The sequence below is a fragment of the Phascolarctos cinereus genome, unplaced genomic scaffold (genome assembly GCF_003287225.1).
Source record: "Phascolarctos cinereus isolate Bilbo 61053 unplaced genomic scaffold, phaCin_HiC Scaffold_4;HRSCAF=312, whole genome shotgun sequence".
NCBI lineage: Eukaryota > Metazoa > Chordata > Mammalia > Diprotodontia > Phascolarctidae > Phascolarctos > Phascolarctos cinereus.
The window spans coordinates 274,584,200-274,604,797 of NW_027555847.1; positions in this window are offsets into that span (position 1 = coordinate 274,584,200).

Consider the following 20,598-nt stretch of genomic DNA (forward strand, 5'->3'; position numbering starts at 1 on the left):
TTGAAAGTCAAATTTTCTATTCAGCTCTGGTCTTTTCATCAAGAATGCTTGAAAGTCCTCTATTTCACTGAATGACCATTTTTCCCCTGAAGGATTATACTCATTTTGCTGGGTAGGTGATTCTTGGTTGTAATCCTATCTCCTTTGCCCTCGGAATATTATATTCCATGCCCTGCAGTCCTTTAATGTAGAAGCTGCTAAATCTTGTGTTATCCTGATTGTGTTTCCACAGTACTTGAATTGTTTCTTCTGGCAGCTTGTAATATTTTCTCCTTGACCTGGGAACTCTGGAATTTGGCTACAATATTCCTAGGAGTTTTCCTTTGGGATCTCTTTCAGGAGGAGATCGTGGATTCTTTCAATTTCTATTTTGCCCTCTGGTTCTAAATATCAGGGCAGTTTTCCTTGATAATTTCTTGAAAGATGATGTCTAGGCTCTTTTTTTGATCATGGCTTTCAGATAGTCCAATAATTTTTAAATTCTCTTCCTGGATCTATTTTCCAGGTCAGTTGTTTTTCCAATGAGATATTTCACATTGTTTTCTAATTTTTCATTCTTTTGGATTTGTTTTACAGTGTCTTGATTTCTCATAAAGTCACTAGCTTCCAATTGCTCTATTTTTTAAGGAAGTATTTTCTTCAGTAATCTTTTGGACTTCCTTTTCCATTTGGCCAATTTTGCTTTTTAGGGCATTCTTCTCCTCATTGGCTTTTTGGACCTCTTTTGCCATTTGGGTTAGGCTATTTTTTAAGGTGTTATTTTCTTCAGTATCCTTTAGCAAGCTGTTGACTTGTTTTTCATGATTTTCTTGCATCACTCTCATTTCTCTTCCCAGTTTTTCCTCTACTTCTTACTTGCTTCTCAAAATCCCTTTTGAGCTCTTCCAAGGCCTGGACTGATTCATATTTTTCTTGGAGGCTTTGGATGTAGGAGCTTTGACTTTGTTGTCTTCTTCGGGTTGTATGTTTTGATCTTCTTTGTCACCAGAGTAAGATTATATAGTCTTACTCTTTTTATGAGGTTTGCTCATGATCCCAGCCAATTACTTGAGTTTTAAACTCTTTGTTAAGGTAAGAGTCTGCTTCCAGTGTGGAGAATGTACTGTCCCAAACTTTGGGGGTTTGTACAGCTGTTTTCAGAGATACTTCTAGGGACCTAAATTTTCAGTTCTTCCAAGGTGGTATGATAAGGGGCAAGGTGTTTACTGCTTTCCTGGCCTATGCTCTGGTCCATGAGTGACCAATAGTCTTTTCTGTCTTTTAACTGTGAGGAAAATTTCCTCTCCCATGCCACTACAAGCTCCACCATGCCAGCACTCCTCCTCACCTGAAGACTGCCCCTCAGAACTGTGACCCAGATCCAAGCAGGGCAAAGCAAGAGAATCCTGCACCAGTAGAGAGATCCCACAATACCCCTCTGAGCAGCAACTTGATTCTCCCTCAGTCTGTGGGAAGGAAGCTCAGGAGGCAGCCATCCCCCAGGCCACACTCGGTGACTAGGAGGCTGAGACCTAGCTTTTCTTTCACCACAGAAACAGCCTTTTCCCACTGACCTTCTAAGTTGTCTTTGGCATTTGTGGGTTGAGAAGTCTGGCAACTGCCACAGTTGCCCGTGATTCAGTCCTCTGAGGTCTGCTCCAGGTTCCCTGCAGCCTGCATGCCCTGCTGGACTGCGCTCCTCTACCAGACTGGCATGATATTCCTTTCTGATCAACCATCCAGGTTGTCTTGGGCTGGAAATTTGTTTCACTCTGTCTTTTTGTGGGTTCTGCTACTTTGGAATTTGTTCAGAGCCATTTTTATAGGTATTTGGAGGGGTTTGGGGGAGAGCTCCAGCAAGTCACTGCTTTCACTCTGCCATATTGGCTCCATCCCGAAGAAGCCAGGGAAAAGGTTTTTAGACATGATCAATGTTTCGATTCATTTTGTCTGACTCTCCATATTTGATACAAAGTAAAGTTTGTATTTAGAGAAAGGGGAACAGACTAGGGAGTAGTGGTAGGTATAATACCAAAAAGCAACAATAAAACATTTTTCAAAGTGTAGAAAAAAACCTAAAAATAACTGTACAGGAAGACACAAAAGAATAAACAAATTATTTTAATAATTTGTTAAAATATAGATCTATGTATGTAATATTATATATAGGGGTGTGTGTGTGTATATATATATATATATATGAAACCTATATTTTCAAAAAACTATGCATAACAGAACTTGACATTTTATACAGTTTTTCCTTGATCTTCTTTGTATATTGAAATGGGTTTTTTTTGTTTATGCTGAAGTTCAGAATACTTTTTTTAAAAATTAAATACCAAGGGGCAGCTAGGTTGCACAGTGAATAGAGCTCTGGCCTTGGAGACAGGAGGACCTGAGTTCAAATCCAACCTCAGACACTTAACACTTACTAGCTGTGTGACCCTGGGCAAGTCACTTAACCTCAATTGCCTCACCAAAAAGCAAATAAATAAATAAATAAAATTAAAGACCATAAGTTTAAGATAGAAAACCTGGAGTGGAGAGGGAAGCGAAGGAGTGTTGCCTGTGAGCAGGTAAAACAACATTGAGGCATAAAGATTGAAGGAAGGAATGAGTAAAAATTCATAGAGAGATCAGAGCTAAGTGAATAAATGCTATATTGTTAAAAGGAACCCAAATTCCCTATGTAGTAATAATAATACTAACCCTATATACTCCATAGAAATCACAGAAAAATATTAAAATGATTCAAATAAAAATAAAAGTGTTACAACATTAGAAATTAAATTATTGAGAAATCCAAGAAAACAATGCAGATATTTTAAAAAAGATCTGCATAGTTCAGAGCTAAAAATTTCTGGGTCTCACAGTAGAAATGCTCAAAGAAAAAATGATAAAATTGGAATGCAAAATTAATAAACTGGGAAAAGTCATCATAATAGAAGCAAAATTCCACCAGAAACAACAACAACAACACCACATGAGTTAATAGTCCATGACAATATTAAAAAAAAAAAACTCTACATGGGTCATTGTAGGAAATATTAGAAAACTATCTAGACTTTTTGAATCCAGACAGCAAAGCACTAATCAATTGACTTTACAAATCATTGACAGACTTTTTTAATCCAGTATTTGAAACTGCCAAAAATGTAGTAATTAAATTTCACAATTTTAATTTACATCCCCCAAAAAAATATCAAGCCACCTAAAGAAAGACCATTAAATATTAAAGAATGACAAAATGAATAACTTGGGAATACACCAATCCAAAGAAATCTTAGAAAATAAGCAAGTAGAATATTTCAAAAAGCAAAGGAACAAAAACTGTAAACCAATATTTTGCAAAGTTTAGTTTGATATTTTTTTAGAGAAAAATGAACTTTACCAAAGGAGAGTCACTTCTTGAAGCATTCTTACAAAAATATAAGAAGGAGGAGAAGGAAGAAGAGGTGGTGGTGAAGAAGGACAAGAAGGGAGCATTAGCGTATTTGACTTGCCCCAGGCAAGCAATTTGAATAAGCAAAACTGTGAAATAAAGACTAAGATTTGAAGTCAATTATCTCCCCTTTATGCCTAAAAGTAAGGGAAGAGAAAAGTAATTAAAGTTAAAAAAAGCTAAGGAATTAATAATTTTAAATATTAATCATGAGAAAGAAGGAGGAGGAGCTAAATGATCAGACTATGAACCAAAATTCATGATCCTCTACAAATGAAACAATATCTTTTGTGGCAGAGGTGTCACTATGGGAAGTTTTATTAATTGGGAAGGAAGAAGGAATATACAGGGAAGCTGAAGACAAATTCCCTACCCAAAAATAAGTAAACAGTGAAGGACAATAAATTCTTTGGTCTTTCATTAATAGTGCCTAGTATGTGTCAGGCATGATGTTCTTTGCTGTGAATATAACAACAGGCAAAAGAAGTTTCCTGTCATCAAAGAGCTCACAATCTAATGGGGAAATTGCTCTGGACATCTCTTCACAATTTATAGACAAAACTCTGACTGGCACTGGTAGAGGAAGATGTTTCCTTCTCCTGAATTTGCAGGTATAACCCCTATCATTTTTGGATAAAGTATTTCATGTTTGCTTCTTTTTTTTGTAAAAAATGCACAAATATGGACTATGTGATAAAATTCAAAACATTTGGATCTAGTTGAATGACAAGATTCAATGAAGAGTAAATAATTCAATATCAACTTAGCAGGAACATTTCTAGTGTCCTAGAAGTACACAATTTGTTTTCTATAACACAGTCTGATGAACATGTTTTTCAATGGCTTCTATAAAACCATAGATAGCACGATCATTAAATTACCAGCTGGAGCAAAGCTGGGAAGGGTACTTTGGGAAGATTGGTTCTGCAGGAGAAATTGACATGTTCCATTGTCAATTGCCACTTCTAATCTCTTTTTCTGCTCCAACCACTCCTCCTTTGAGAATTATTCTACCCAGATATGTCATATAATCCCCTTCCTGGTGAGAATTATCTTCTAGCCCCAAGGACATTTCCCATCTGTATTTAAGGAATTCAATACTTGGTTCATCACCTCTATCCTCACCTTTATGTAAAGGAACTTAAACACATACCTTGATATTTCCTCAAATGCCCTGGTTCTTCAATCTTTTCAACTCCTACTGAAATAATAAACTATTACAGTGAGTTATAGTCATACACTAAAACTCACCATCACCCATAATTGTTCTATTTTTATGATCAAGAATTCTGAAATACCTGTGAACGTTACCTACTATCATTCAATGTTTCTCTGTGTGTCACTCCTCCAAATCCTATGTTTGTCCTCCTGTGATATCCATTTCTTTCGCTTCTCAGTACAACCCATTTCATCACTCCTTCCATGACTACACTTTCCTCTTTTTTCCAATATTTACCACATGGTTAGCTAGTTAAATGCTACACTGCCTTCCATTCTCAAACACCTTTCCTCTTTGCCTTACTGCTATTCATACCTTGCTAAACCTGATCTTTGGCTCATGTTCAACCTTTGCCTCCTCTGCTCCTAATAATTTGTTTTAAAATAGTGCTTGAAGTCATATAATCATGTATTGAATACCAATTTATGTTATTTCTTCCCTTCTGGTCCCTAACTCACTGTTGAAAGACAATATTTTAGCACTGTTTAATTAATATCTCACTCCTCACAACATCTGTCCCTAACTTTCTTCTTTCTTCTCCCACTTCTGAAATCACTCTTCCCTTCACTGTCAACAACTCTTATATTTTACTGACTTAGTAGTTGTCTGAGATATGTGATATCGTATTGAAGAGACTAGTTACTCCTTCATAACTAGTCCCATTTGCTGTGTAAAGTGACTCATTCTTTCCCAGTACCTTCCTTCAGGAGTAAACACCTGTCCCTGGTTTTCATTTCAAACCTGGTTCCAGAAGAACATTGAAGACAGGAGGTATCTAAAGCAATTGCCTCAGAAGGACTAACTCTAGTTACCTTACAAATCTTTTTGCATCAGAAAATACTGGATCATTTTATGTCTAGGATAGGTTTACTTGTTCTTTTTTTTTTACTTTTTCTTGGGAAAGCTTTAAAAATGTGAATCAATAATTCTCTTTAGCCCATATTAAACCCTAAACTGGGAAGTTCCCAGAAATTAAAAAAAGAATCTGTCTTTTTCTGGAGGATATATACAGATAGATGTAGAAATAAAAATGGAAATAGATTTACACATAGATATAGATATACATATTTTCCCTTTTTAAAAAGTTACTATTTGTCATGTGGCATCTAAGATAAGATCTTATATCTGATACATTGAAATATCTTATCTTATATTTCCTAATCCTCTCTCTTTTGTACTTTATGACCTTTAGCATCAGTCATAGCTTCATTTCAGTAATGAAAGACATAGATCAACAAAGAAACTAAGCTTTTTAAAATAATTGAATAAACTGGTTCTAAAATCATAATGAAACAAAATGCAAAAGAAATGCAAGGGAACAAAATGTATTGTTAGACAAACCAAGTGCTGTTTTGAGGAGAGTGTAAGAATGAGGATGGAGCAAAGCATGGCAGAGTAAGGAGTCATTAATTCTGTTCTCAGTAGCAAGAATGTCTTCAGTCACTCCGAATCTTTTTTGTATGACATCATAGTTCAGCTACAATCTTTTTTCTTGGCATTTACCTCCTACCAGATCATTCCAGATCTCAGCAGGAGCAAAACAAAATATCTGTTTTGAGCACCTTTAACGTGGATTCTCTTCCCTTCTGTCTCCCTTAACAGTTCTCTAGGGGCAATTAGTGCAGTGCATAGAGCACTGGCCCTACAGTCAGGAGGAACTGAGTTCAAATCTGGCCTGAGACACATGATACTGGCTCGTTGTGTGACCCTGGTCAAGTCACTTAACCCTGGTTGCCTCAAAAAAAAAAAAAGAAAGAAAAAGAAAAAGAAAAAAAGAGTTCTCTAGGTGCCTGAGTAATTAAAAATTTGGAAATTCTTGTCTCTAGTGCACAGGTTTAAATATATGGCATTATGTGTGTCAGATCTGAAATGCTCTGGAACTGTATTAGAATGTAATTGAGAAATAGTTAACAAAATAAAAAAATACACTAGGACATAAATAATATAAATATGTGTTTTTCTAAGTCAATATGTACCCACGGAGATTCTTATGTTTTTAGTGGCCCCATTTCTTTTTTTCTAAAAATTTGTATTGATGTTTTCTGTTTCTTACATTTCCATGATATCCCGTATGTGATATCTAAAAAGCATGAGAGACATAATTTCTGGGTAATTTAATCATTTTATTAATAATGTCAGCATATTTATTAATAAAAAGGATGATTATTTGGCCATCTTCTTTTAGAACAAAAACAATCATGGCAAAGGGTTTATGACTTACATTTCCTTGGAAGATGTTTATTCCTAAGAATGGCAATCAACTGGCATTGGTTAACAATTAATGAGAGAATGAATATTACAATGAGGGGCTGAAAGTGGCATCAAGTGAGAAAGACTATACCTACACCCATTTGAACCCTAGGCTTGGACAATCTTTTCTAAGTACTTATCCCCACCCAAACCCAAGTAGAACGCAATGGCTTCCACCACCTGGGTGGGGTCTGAACAAAATTGATAAGAAAGTTAATCCAATGTCGTTATCAGTAATGTCTTTAAAGAGAGTGAACTTTAGAAATCAGGACTTTAGAAAAATGAGTGAACTCTGGATCTCCCCAAATCATTGGTTACTAATAATCATTTCTCTCACATATGTCTTTCTTCTTCCTGAAAGCCATCACATATTACAAATAGTAATTTTATTATAAAGGGAAAAAGTCAATAAAATTCCTTGATACATTGAGAAAATATAGAAACATGTCAAATGTGTAACAACTGTGAACCTCCCACTTCCCTGAAGGGTTAAGTTGAAGGTATCTTCTTATATCTTTTTCACTTGTGTCCTGCTTGATCTTTATTATTTTGTTACATTTACTTTTACAGTTATTTCCATTCAAATTGTTGTTATTCCTATGTATATGGGTTTTTCTTTTTAATTCTGCTCATTTTACTTTGTATCACTTTATATAGATCTTTAAATGCTTCTATGCATTAATCACATCTTCAGTCATTCAGTCACGTCTAACTCTACATGTTCCCATGGACAATGTCCACAGGGTTTTCTTGACGAAGATACTGGAGTGTTTGCCATTTCCTTCTCTTTTCTTTTTATGGAAAAGCATTTTATTTTATTTTTATTTTTTTAAAATATACATTTATTTTTAGTTTTCAACATTCACTTCCACAAGTTTTTGAGTTCCAAATTTCTCATCCCTCCCCCCAAACAAAGATGGCATGCATTCTGAACACCCCTTCCCCTAGTCTACCTTCTCTTCTCTCTCTCCCCGTTCCCTTCTCTTATCCCCTTCCCCTTCTATTTTCCTGTAGAGCAGGATAAACTTCTGTGCCCCATTTCCTGTATTTCTTATTTCCCAGTTCCATGTGAAAACATTTTTTTTAAACATGTGTTTTTAAAACTCTGAGTTCCAAATTTTCTCCCTTCCTCCCTCCCCACCCACCCTCACTGAAAAGGCAAGCAACTCAATATAGGTTGTACATGTGCAGTTATACGAAACAGTTCCATAGTAGACATGTGAAAAACTAACTCTATTTCACTTAATCATATGCTGCCCTCCCATCTATTCTATTCTTTCTTTTGACCCTGTCCCTCCTCAGAAATATTTACTTCTGATTATCCCCTTTCCCAACCTGCCTTCCTCTCTATCACCCCCCTGCTCTCTTGTCCCCTTCTCCCCCTATTTTCCTGTAGGGTAAAACAGATTTCCATACCCAATTGAATGTGTATGTTATTCTCTCCTTAAGCCAAATCCTATGAAAATAAGATCCCCTCATTCCCTCTCACCTTCCCCTGTTTCCCCTCCACTGTGAGAGACTTTTCTTTTCTGTTTTTTTTTGTGAGACAATTTACCCCATTCTACCTCCCCCTTTCTTCTTCGAGTATCATCTTCTCTCATCCCTTAATTTTATTCTCCAGATATGACCCCTTAATCTTCAACTAACCCTCCCTCTGTGCCTCTATCTATCTATCTATCATCTATTATCTATATCTATCCTCAATCTATCTCTATCTATCTATATATATACATACATATATTTTTTTTCCTTCAACTACCCTAATACTGACAAAGTTCTCATGAATTACAAATATCATCTTTCCATGAAGGAATGTAAACAGTTCAATCTTAATAAGTCTCTTATGATTTCTCTTTCCTGTTTACCTCTTCATGTTCCACTGAGTCCTGTATTTGAAAGTCAAATTTTTTCTTTAGCTCTGGTCTTTTCATCAGAATGCTTGAAAGTCCTCTATTTCACTGAATGACCATTTTTTCCCCTGAAGGATTATACTCAGTTTTGCTGGGTAGGTGATTCTTGGTTGTAATCCTATCTCCTTTGCCCTCCAGAATATTATATTCCATGCCCTGCGTCCTTTAATGTAGAAGCTGCTAAATCTTGTGTTATCCTGATTGTGTTTCCACAGTACTTGAATTGTTTCCTTCTGGCAGCTTGTAATATTTTCTCCTTGACCTGGGAACTCTGGAATTTTAATATTCCTAGGAGTTTTCCTTTGGGGATCTCTTTCAGGAGGAGATCTGTGGATTCTTTCAATTTCTATTTTGCCCTCTGGTTCTATATATCAGGGCAGTTTTCCTTGATAATTTCTTGAAAGATGATGTCTAGGCTCTTTTTTTGATCATGGCTTTCAGATAGTCCCAATAATTTTTAAATTCTCTCTCCTGGATCTATTTTCTAGGTCAGTTGTTTTTCCAATGAGATATTTCACATTGTTTTCTAATTTTTCATTCTTTTGGATTTGTTTAACAGTGTCTTGATTTCTCATAAAGTCACTAGCTTCCAATTGCTCTATCCTAATTTTTAAGGAAGTATTTTCTTCAGTAATCTTTTGGACTTCCTTTTCCATTTGGCCAATTTTTCTTTTTAGGGCATTTTTCTCCTCATTGGCTTTTTGGACCTCTTTTGCCATTTGGGTTAGGCTTTTTTAAGGTGTTATTTTCTTCAGTATTTTTTGGGTCTCCTTTAGCAAGCTGTTGACTTGTTTTTCATGATTTTCTTGCATCACTCTCATTTCTCTTCCCAGTTTTTCCTCTACTTCCCTTACTTGCTTCTCAAAATCCCTTTTGAGCTCTTCCAAGGCCTGGGACTGATTCATATTTTTCTTGGAGGCTTTGGATGTAGGAGCTTTGATTTTGTTGTCTTCTTCTGGTTGTGTATTTTGATCTTCTTTTTCACCAAAGTAAAATAATATAGTCTGACTCTTTTTGTGCTGCTTGCTCATGATCCCAGCCAATTGCTTGAGTTTTAAACTCCTTGTTAAGGTAAGAGTCTGCTTCCAGTGTGGAGAGTGTACTGTCCCAAGCTTCAGGGGTTTATGTAGCTGTTTTCAGAAATACTTGTAGGGACCTGTAAATCATACCACATTCCAAGGTGGTATGATAAGGGGCGAGGTGGTGCTCCTTTCCTGGCCTGTGACCACAAGTACTCCTTTCTGTCCTGTAACTGTGAGGAGGGGTTCCTCTCCACAGTCACTACAAGCTCCACCATGCCAGCGCTCCTCCTCACCCCAGCACCGCTGCCCAGAACTGTGACCCAGATCCACACATGGGCAAAGCAAGAGATTCCTGCCTCAGTACTGGCAAAGAGATCCCTGGAATCCCTCTCTGATCAGCCACTGGATTCCCCCTCTGTCTGTGGGCTGGAAGCTCAGGAAGCAGCTGCCGCCCGCCCCCCCCGCCCCCAGGGCCAAGCTCTTGGAGAATGGAACTGTAACTCCTCCTTCCTCTCTGAGCACCAACAAAAATAGACTTTTCCCACTGACCTTCTAAGTTGTCTTTGGCATTCGTGGATTGAGCAGTCTGGAAACCTCCACAGCTGCCCGCGGTTCAGTCCTGTGAGGCCTGCTCCTGGTTTGCTGCAGCCTGCACGCCCACGCTGCACTGCTCTGCGCTCCCAGCCTGGCCCGATACACCTTTCTGATCAATCATCCAGGTTGTGTTGGGCTGGAAATTTGTTTCACTCTGTGTTTTTGTGGGTTCTGCTGCTTCACAATTTGTTTAGAGCCACTTTTTATAGGTAGTTGGAGGGGTTTGGGGGACAGCTCAAGCAAGTCACTGCTTTCACTCTGCCATCTTGGCTCTGCCCCCCCATTTCCTCCTCTAATTGATCACGTGCATAATTGCTTACATCCCAAGAGTATTCCATTATATATATACATGTGCAACAAGTTATTTAGTCATTGCCCAATTGATGGGAATCTATTTTTTTCTCATTTGTAGCAATTGCAAAAAGTGTCTGCTAAAATATTTTGGAGAATATAGGTACATTTGTTTGTTTTTATTGATGGCTTCCTATGGATAGATGTCTAGCAATGAAGTCTCTGCTTCAAAGTTGATGGAATTTTGGAAACTTTAGTTGCATAATTCCAAATTGAATCCCCAAACGGTTGCACCATTCACAGTGTGCCTATCTTCCCTTCAACACTGAGTATTGCAATTTTCTGTCATTTTTGCCAATTTTTAGATTGTGAAGAAAAACCCCAAGAATATTTTGTTGTCTATATCTATTATTATTAGTGTTTTGGGGCATTTTTCTGGTATTTTTGAATACTTTATAGTTCCTCTTTTAAGAATGATTTATTTGTATCTTTTGACCATTTTTCTAGTAGGAAGTGACTATACCCACGTATGTATAGAAGCATAGGTTTATAGATATAGATATAAAGCTATATCTGTATCTACCTAACTAGTTATGTCTATATTTATTTATATATACATACATATACAAACATATATATTAGATAACAAAACCTTACCAGATAAATTTGATAAATTTCTCCCCTGTAGACTACTTCTTTTCTTATCGTAACTGCATTAATGTTGTCTGTTCAGAAGCTTTTCAGCTTCAAGAAATCAGTTGTCTGTTTTATTTATTTATTTAATTAGTTAGTAGTTACCTCTATCTCTTGTTTGGTTAAGAATATATCTCTTACCTATAAATGTTAGAGCTATATAATCTCTTTCTGCCACAGTAGATATATGTTGTGTGTGTGTGTGTGTGTGTGTGTGTGTGCGCGCGCGCACGCGCGCATGTGTGTGTGTGTGCGTGTGTGTGTGTGTGTGTATTCAAATCAGGAGTTTTCCTCTTGTTAACTTAATGCTTTTCAATTTATCAAACACTGGGTTATTGATTTCTATTGTTTCTAAATTTCCTTTGTCTACCTTGTTCTATTAATCTATCTCTCTATTCTTTAATTACTACCACATGGTTTTGATGACTGCTACTTTATAATATAATTTGAGATCTAGAAGTGCTATTCTTTCTTCATACTTACTTATTCTCATCATTTTGGTTGATTTTTTAGATTTTTGGCTTTTCCAAATAAATTTTGTTTTCACTTTATCTAGCTATGTATAGTCTTGGTAATGTGACTGGTATAGCATGAAAAGTATATAATAAATTTTGATTATATTGTCATTTTATTATATTGATATAATTTAGTCATGAGCATTAAATATTCCTTCAGCTGCTTAGGTTGCTCTTTAATTCTTTAAGGTGTGTTTTATAAATGTTTTACAAATTTTTTCTCTGTTTTCCCAGGTGATCGTGAGATATTTTTTGCATTTTGTAGTTATTTGGAATGGTATTTCTCTGTATTGTTGCTTCTTGTTTTATGTTAGTATTATATAGAATTGCTATTTATTTTTTATTTTTGTAGCCTGCAGCTTTATTGAAGCTATTAATTGTTTCAATTAGTATTTTTGTTGATTTCCTTGAGTTTTTCAACTAAACTATTATATCATCTGCAAACAAAGATAGTTTTATCCCTACATATCTATTTTGTTCCTTTAATTATTTAATCTTGCCTTATTACAAATGCTACAATTGCCACAAATATATATACATATACATACACACACACACACACACACACACACACAGTTGTGGTAGTAGGCATACTTCCTTTAGAAATTATTCTAGTATATCATTACATTTGATGCTTGCTTTAGGTTATAGATAAGTGCTTCTAAATGACATTAAAATCCTGTATTTTGCCTATCCACTGTAGGCTTTTTTTAAGCATAAAATAATGCTGTAATTTATCAGTTTTCTTCTGTGTCTATTGAGATAATCATGTGACTTTTGGATGTTTTGGTTTTTAATATGATTGAATATATTGACTATATTATGAATGTTGAACCATCTTTGAAAGATCCTGCTATGAATTCCATTTGATCATAATGAAGGATTTCTTGTATAAATCACTATAATCTGTTCAATAGGATTTTGATTAAAATTTTTGTGTCAAGTGAGATTAATATCATTGAGTTTAAGAAATCATTGAACTAATAAATAAAAGTAGGAGTTGGTTTTATGAAAAAGAAAATAGATAAACCAATCATTAATTTGATTAAAAAGGAGAAAAGAAAACCAAATCACTAGCATTAAAAATGAAAGAAAAGTGAACATACCACTAACAAAGATATAATTAAAGCAATTATAAGGAATTATTTTGCTCAATTACATGCCAATAAATTTAACAATTTAAGTGAAATGGAAGAATATTTAGAAAATATAAATTGCCTGAATTAGTAGAAGAGGAAATGAAATATCTAAATAGGCTTATTTTAGAAAAAGAAATTGAACAGGCCATCCATGAGGTGCTTAAGAAAAAAGCACTAGGACCAGATGGATTCAGGAGTGAATTCTATTAAGCATTTAAAGATCAACTAATTCTAATATTAAATAAAATATTTGGAAAAAAAGACAAAGAAGGAATTTTGCCAAACTCCTTTTGTAAGACAAATATGATACTGATACCTATATCAGGAAGACTAAAAACAGAGAAAGAAAATTATCGACCAATATCATTAATTAATATGGATGCAAAAATAATAAATAAATTACTAGCTAAAAGATTACAACAGTATATTACAAAGATTATACTTTATGACCAAATGGGATTTATATCAAGAATTCTGGGATGTTTCCACATAAGGAAAACTATTAACATAATCGATTACATCACTAATAAAAATAATATGTGATTATATCAATAGATGCAGAAAAAGCTTTTGATAAAGTACACACTCATTTCTATTAAAAACACTTGAATGTATCCTTAATTGATAAAAAGCATTTACGCATATGTGTATATGTGTGTGTATATACATATATATGTGTGTGTATATATATATATATATATATATATATAAATATGTATATATATGTATGTATATATCTGTGTGTGTGTGTGCCCATATTTAGTATATATTTTAATATGTACAAATTATTTTCCCTGATAAAAGCTAAGCTTCTTCAGGGCAGACACTGTTTCAGTTTTGTCTTTGATTCCCAACCCCCAAGCGTAGTGTTTGGTGAAGTTGTTTGTTTAGTTGCTTAAAGTCATGTCAGACCTCTTGTGACCCTATTTGGTGTTTTCTTGGCAGATACACTGAAGTAGTTTGCCTTTTCCTTCTCCAACTCATTTTACATATGAGGCAGCTGAGGCAACCATGGTTAAATGACTTGCCTAGGATCACACAGCTACTAAGTGTCTGAGGACAGATTTGAACTCAGGAAGATGAGTTTTCCTGACTACAGGTCTGACACATAGCAGGCATTTAATGAGGGTCTATTGTCTCAAAAATCTTTGGGTTTTAAAGGACTATACACTGATTATGACTCAGTAATGTGATATGGCAGACCAAAGGGTAAATACGATCTTGCAGTGCATTGAGATGCTTCACTTTCAGTAATAAAGAAGTGATCATGTTTTTCCTGTGTTGTGTTCAGGACATATTTGGAGTAGTGTGTTCATTTCTTAGCCCCACATTTTAATAAGGTTCCTAGAAGTGGGAGAACACTCAAAGGACATCATCCAGGTTGTTAAATAGTTTGGGGTCCATGTCATATGAAGAATATTAAAAAAAAAACAAACTTGGGCTTTAGTTTGCAAAGGAGAAAAATCAGAAGGGAAAGTGATACATGATAGAAATGTTGAAGTATTTGAAGGGCTTTCATATGCACAATTCCACTTAATCTGCAACACCTAGAGAGTAGAAATAGGAACAATTTAATGGAAGTTGTAAAAATGGTTAATTTAGAAGCAATGTTGGTAAAATGTTGCTATTAGACTGATTTAAAACACAAAAGGGAATAGGGGTGCAAGGGATGGAGTAGATTCTCTTTCATTGACTGCTGTTTCTGTTATAGTGAATTTTCCTTTTCAGGTATTGGTTAGCAATATAGCTACTATGATCCCTTCAGACTCCTAAACTCTGTGATTCTGGAGACCATTTGAAAACTACCACCAAGACCTCTAGGTCATATATTTGGATGAGCTGAAATGAAAGTGTGAGCAGTTTGCTCAATAATTCAGCAGGGGCAGAGCCTTGAAGTGATAGTGAGCATTGAAGAATAAGCCTCCTCCTCCTCTTAGTCCACCAAGTACAGGGATGACAACAGATGGGTGTCCAGAGACACAGCCTTCTTGGAAGCGCTAAGTGTCCAGGGAGGGTTGCAACAACATAGGAAGAATATGACAGAAAAAAAAATGTTTGTTTATCAAAGGCAATTGTTTAAGGATTGAACAGCAATTCCAGAGGGCATAATGGGACAGGAAGGCAGAGCAGATAGGGATCCAAAGAAGAAATATTGAGATGGATAAGGATAAGGAAATAAGGGCTAGTGTCAAAAGAAGAGAAATTTCATCTAGGGTTTCATAGAGTAGGAGCAGAGAATTTGTTATAAGAAAGAAAATGTAATACTATGTGTGGTAGGAAAGGAAGTTACGTCCACCTTTCAATGTGGTTTGGTGGTGATGAGCCAATCTAGTTGGCCAGATAAAGCACTGGTGCCTCTGTCTTCACTAGCTATGGAGGGCAGATGTTGTTGATTTATTCATTACCCTTTGACAGCAATGAAAGATCCATTTTAGGTCTAATTTGGATGTTGATATGATTGTGGGGGAAAGGATCAGACAAGTTAGACTTTTTGAAAATTGAATGGATTCCTTTCAGTCACTGTTGCTATTCAAACAGAAGCTTAATAACCACTTGTTAGGGATATTGTAGAGGGGATTCATACATATCTTAGAGGTTCAGACTAAATAACTTCTGAAGTCCCTTCCAAATATAAGACTCTGATCCATAGTTTTGAACATTCTTCAGCACAGTTTTGGTATCTCAAAAAGCTTTTAAAAGTGTAGAGCCACATATTCTTTCTTTCACTTTGGCCTGATTCACTGATCACTAGGGTGCTGTTGTGTTATTTAGAACATGAAATGAGGTTACCTTTCTCCCTGATGGAGTGTAAGTACAGAGCTGGGGTGTGGGGGGGGAGAAGTTGTGCTTTCGCTGACTGCCTATCCTCTCAGCATATTTTATGAAAGAAGAAAAAGACAAGAAATGCCTACTTTTTATATAGTTCTAACCTTATCACAGTGGAACTTGGCTCACAGCACTCAAGTCACCATATTTCTTTCCTTCCCAAAGTATTTATTTAAATACAAGATGGCACTGTTATTTTGAACAATGAGATTTCATTGAAAGTACATAAAGTAGAACAGTTAGGTGAAACATGAATGAGCAAAAGCTCTTTCATTGTCCTTTTTTATCCAGAGTCTTACAATTAGCTTCAAAGAATTGCTGGCTTCAGGGTATACTTGACCCATCAAATTTACATTGGTATGCTCTATCTACCTTTGGCAAAACTATTATCTCCTTTCTTTAAATCCATCCCTATCTGATTCTACAACTATACATATATTATGGCTTACTTTTCTGATTCCCACAAAAATCAAACTAAAAAGATCAGAAAGCAGAGTTATTTCATGATTTAAATGGATATTATTCACTTACACATATAAACAGATACATGCACACACACACACACTCACTGCTTTATTTTCCTATTTTTTTTTTAATTTGGTAGCCATAGTATAAGGGAATAATAACTATATTTGGAATTAGTACACTTTAGTTTGACATCCTGCTTCTGATCTGTGTTTGATGTGTGACCTTGAGCTAGTCACTTGATCTTTTTTTTTAGCATGAGTATTATAATTTGTAATATGTGAATTACATTTCTACTACATACTGCATATGACAGTATAAATCTGAAGGTACTATACAAAAGTATATAACTGCATGTGTGTGTGCCTGTGTGTGTGAGAAAGAGAGAGAGACAGACAGACAGACAGAAAGACAGACAGAGACAGAGAGAGAGACAGAGAGAGTCAGAGAGAGAGTGTGTTAGTATTATCTAAGACCCTGTGTTAGTACAAGTAGTGAGTCAGAGCAGTAGGTCTGTGAGGAAAACAGGAAAGGAAAAAAAAAAAACTTCAGCCAATAGGCCTAACAAGGGTATCAGCCTCACTCTCAGCTTCTTGTGAAAAATAGTACAAGCATTCTGAGCCTTAGAAGGATAATCTCTAAATTGGCTCTATGATGATAAACTTTCATATAGGGGAGAGAAAGAGAGGCAATTGAATCCCCTTTGTAGAAGAACATTCTGATGAGGTTGGTCATGTAAATGTCTTTCCTTGTTTATTGTTATCTATATTCTCTTACAATGTGAATGCTCCTGTGAAAAGGCTTTCGTATTGGGCTTTACTAAAAATTAATTACAGTATCAGGCAAATAGTATAAAAAAGGGCTAGGCTGTGTTATTTCCCAAGAGTATTTGCTGCTTATTGCATCCTGGACTGCGACTTCTGATACTTTCCCTATTTTCTTGCCTATACTTGCATTAGAGTTCATTGAACTGAAGCTAATAAATTGACATTTAAAAGGAATAAATGTAAAGTCAAGATAAAGTCATGATTTTGAAGATGTTGATTGATCAATTTTCAAGCTGTCTGAAAGTGGGTAGGATACTAAGTTCTTGGAAAAATCACAGATATTAATACCAAAAAAGTGCAAAAAAGTATCAACAACTACTGGCCTATATGGCTCTTTCCCAGTCTCTGCATGATCTTTTTCAAGAATAATCTAAATATACATTGAGTGCATCCATGATGTGAACAATTAAATGGTAAAAAGAATGACCAGTTTTCCAAAGAAGTAAGGCAAGATATTAAGAACCATAACAGGAAAAAATCCAAATCATTAATAAGAAAAGTGCAAATATTCAAACTCCGAATATAAGGTTCTACCTTATATTCTTCAAATCAGGTGATAATTCCAAATATAAGGTTCTACCTTATGTTCTTCAAATTAGGTGATAATTCAAATACACACACTGTCTAAGGTGGAGATTCATGGCTTTCTATTCAGTACTTCTTTTCTGTAATTCTTTGTAAAAGGAAATGTTTATATTTCTCAAGTTCATAGCAATTAAAAGGAAATTTAAGGAAAAGTGGAGCTCATCATTGTGGTAATAATGAAAATTGGATAGGAGAGTGATTAAAGTCAGGAAAGAAGATTAACCAGGAGGAAACTTTAAAAAAAAATTTTTTTGGAATCTTTTAATTGAAATGACATTTTAATTAAATCTGATCGAAGATTTTTCTTCTTTTTTAATTTACATTTATTTTTCAAGGCACCTAATATCTATGATATATTAACATATTTATGATTCTCAAATCTATATGTTAACAATAAGATATTGCTGAGTCTGAGTAGTAACCTTATACTTAATTTCCTTACATAGTAGTTTTCTCTGTCTATGATAGGTTGCTTTCTTATCAGTACTGTCATCTAATTTTCCCTGAAATCTATCCTGATTTATATATGCTGCTGAAATAGGTGAACTGCATTTGCTTGGTATTCTTTTGATCTCACCTTTCTAGTACAGACTTTTCCTTCTTGGAAAAAGAGTCTCTTTATCTAGATTTGAAGGCATAATAAATTCTCAACACTCTTTAATCAGCTCTTAGATTATTATTATTAGTTGTAGTAGTAAAAGTAATAAGAATCTGATATATCATTAAAATGTAACATCAGAGGGGTAGAGCAAAGATAGTGGAGTAAAAGCAGTGACTTGCTTGAGCTCTCCCCCAAACCCCTCCACATACTTAAAAAATGGCTCTAAGCAAATTCCAGGGTGGCAGAACCCACAAAAAGACAGAGTGAAACAGATTTCTAGCCCCAGACAATCTGGATGGTTCACTGAAAAGGTACCAGGCTTGGAGAGGAACATAGTTCAGTGTAGGCCCTGCGGGTAAAGACGGGCCTCAATGAACCTGGAGCAAGCCTCAGGGGGCTGAATCAAGGGGAGCTGTGATGGTGTCAAGACTTCTCAACCCACAAACAACAAAGACAACTTAAAAGGTCAGTAGGAAAGGTCTATCACACAACAGTGAGAGAGAAGCTTGGTCCCTGATGGCTGTTTCCAGAGCCCTCAGCAGGATCTCTTTGCTGGTGCTGAGGCAGGATTCTATTGCTTTGCCCATGATTGGACCTGGGTCACAGTTCTGAGTGGCAGTCCTAGGGTAAGGAGCAGCACTGGCATGGTGCAGCTTGGGCTGGTGAAGGAGAGTGAATCCTCCTCATACTTCCAAGGCAGAAGAGTGCTTGTGGTTACTCATAGACCAGAGTACAGGCCAGGAAAGGAGTAAACACCTTGCCCATGATCAGAAAATTTACAGGTCCCTAAAAGTATCTCTGTAAACAGCTGCACAAAACCCCCAAAGCATGGAAGAGGACATTCTCCACACTGGAAGCAGACTCCTGCTTCAACAAAGAGTTTAAATCTCAAGTAATTGGCTTGGAACATGAGCAAGCAGCACACAAAATTCAGACCATAAAATCTTACTTCGGTGACAAAGAAGATTGAAACAACCAGAAGAAGACAACAAAGTAAAAACTATTATATCCAAAGCTTCCAAGAAAAATATAAAGCAGTCCCAGGCCATGGAAGAGCTCAAAAAAGGATTTTGAGAAACAAGTAAGAGAAGTAGGAGAAAAACTGGGAAGAGGAATGAGAGTGATGCAAGAAAATCATGAAAAACAAGTCAACAGCTTGCTAAAGGAGACCCCCCAAAAAAAATACTGAAGAAAATAACACCTTAAAAAATAGACTAACCCAGATGTCAGTGAGGAGAAGAATGACTTCAAAATAAGAATTGGCCAAAAGGAAAAGGTAGTCCAAAAGCTCACTGAAGAAAATACTTCCTTAAAAATTAGAATGGAGCAAATGGAAGCTAGTGACTTTATGAGAAATCAAGACATTGTGAAACAAAACCAATAAGAATGGAAAAAATAGAAAACAATGCGAAATATTTCATTGGAAAAACAACTGACCTGGAAAACAGATGCAGGAGAGATAATTTAAAAATTATTGGACTACCTGAAAGCCATGATAAAAAAAAAAGAGCCTTGATATCATATTTCAAGAAATAATGAAGGAAAACCAGAGAGAAAATTAGAAATTGAAAGAATCCACCAATGACCTCCTGAAGGAGATTCCCAAAGGAAAACTCCTAGGAATATTGTTGCCAAATTCCGGAATTCCCAGGTCAAGGAGAAAATATTGCAAGCAGCCAGAAAGAAACAATTCAAATATTGTGGAAACGTAAACAGGATAACACAAGATTTAGCAGCTTCTACACTAAGGGAATTGAGGGCTTGGAATATGATAATCTGGAGGTCAAAGGAGATAAGATTACCATCAAAATTCACCTCCCCAGCAAAACTGAGTATAATCCTTCAGGGGAAAAAATGAAAATTCAGTGAAATAGAGGACTTTCAAGCATTCTTGAGGCAAAGACCAGAGCTGAATAGAAAATTCGACTTTCAAACAGAAGACTGAAGAGAAGCATGAAGAAGTAAACAGGAAAGAGGAATCATAAGGGGCTTATCAAGGTAGAACTGCTCACATTGCTGCATGGAAAGATATTTGTAATTCATGAGACCTTTCTCTGTATCAGGGTAGTTGGAGGGAATATATGTGAATAGAGGGCACAAGGTGAGTCAAATATGAAGGGATGATATCTAAAAAATAAAATTAATGGGTGAGAGAGTATTGTACAGGGAGACAGAGAAAGGGAGAGATAGAATGGGGTAAATTATCTCCCATAAAACACACACAAAAAAGCTTTTAGAGT